Below are 412 nucleotides of genomic sequence, written 5' to 3'. Positions count from 1 at the left end.
TATATATATGAAAGTGTAAACAGAAAGCTGGTCTTTACAAATAACAAAGGACAGATCCGAAACTCCTTATGATAGTTAATAATTCTCTAATAACTGGACTATAGCTAGGTTTGTATTAGCTGTATACCTTGGAGACCATTTTATGTGGTAAAACCAGAAAAAAAAAACATATCACGATCATCTAATTATCAGCAAAAACATATATATTAGATCTAAACTGTATATTAGTTGGAAAAATGATAACTATCCTTATTTCATAACTATTTTTTGTTGGGTCTTTTACTGTTATTTGTTATATAATATTTTTCTGCTTTAGTATTTCCGTTATCTCATAACTATCTTTTGATTAATTACACTTTTCATATACCCCAACTAGATTAATAAATGAAGCTCTGAAAAGTTGAGGGCATAT

The 412-nt window shown here is 27.7% G+C and overlaps 1 protein-coding gene across 1 annotated transcript in view; it reads right to left on the bottom strand.

Moving 5' to 3' along the window:
- LOC119589325 (protein kinase C-like) overlaps positions 1-412 on the bottom strand; it is a 47,848-nt gene that overhangs the window by 6,719 nt on the left and 40,717 nt on the right. The gene's annotated exons all lie outside the window — the stretch shown is intronic.

Source organism: Penaeus monodon, chromosome 25, assembly GCF_015228065.2.
Source record: "Penaeus monodon isolate SGIC_2016 chromosome 25, NSTDA_Pmon_1, whole genome shotgun sequence".
Classification (NCBI taxonomy): Eukaryota; Metazoa; Arthropoda; class Malacostraca; order Decapoda; family Penaeidae; genus Penaeus; species Penaeus monodon.
This window is presented reverse-complemented; position numbering and strand designations above follow the sequence as displayed.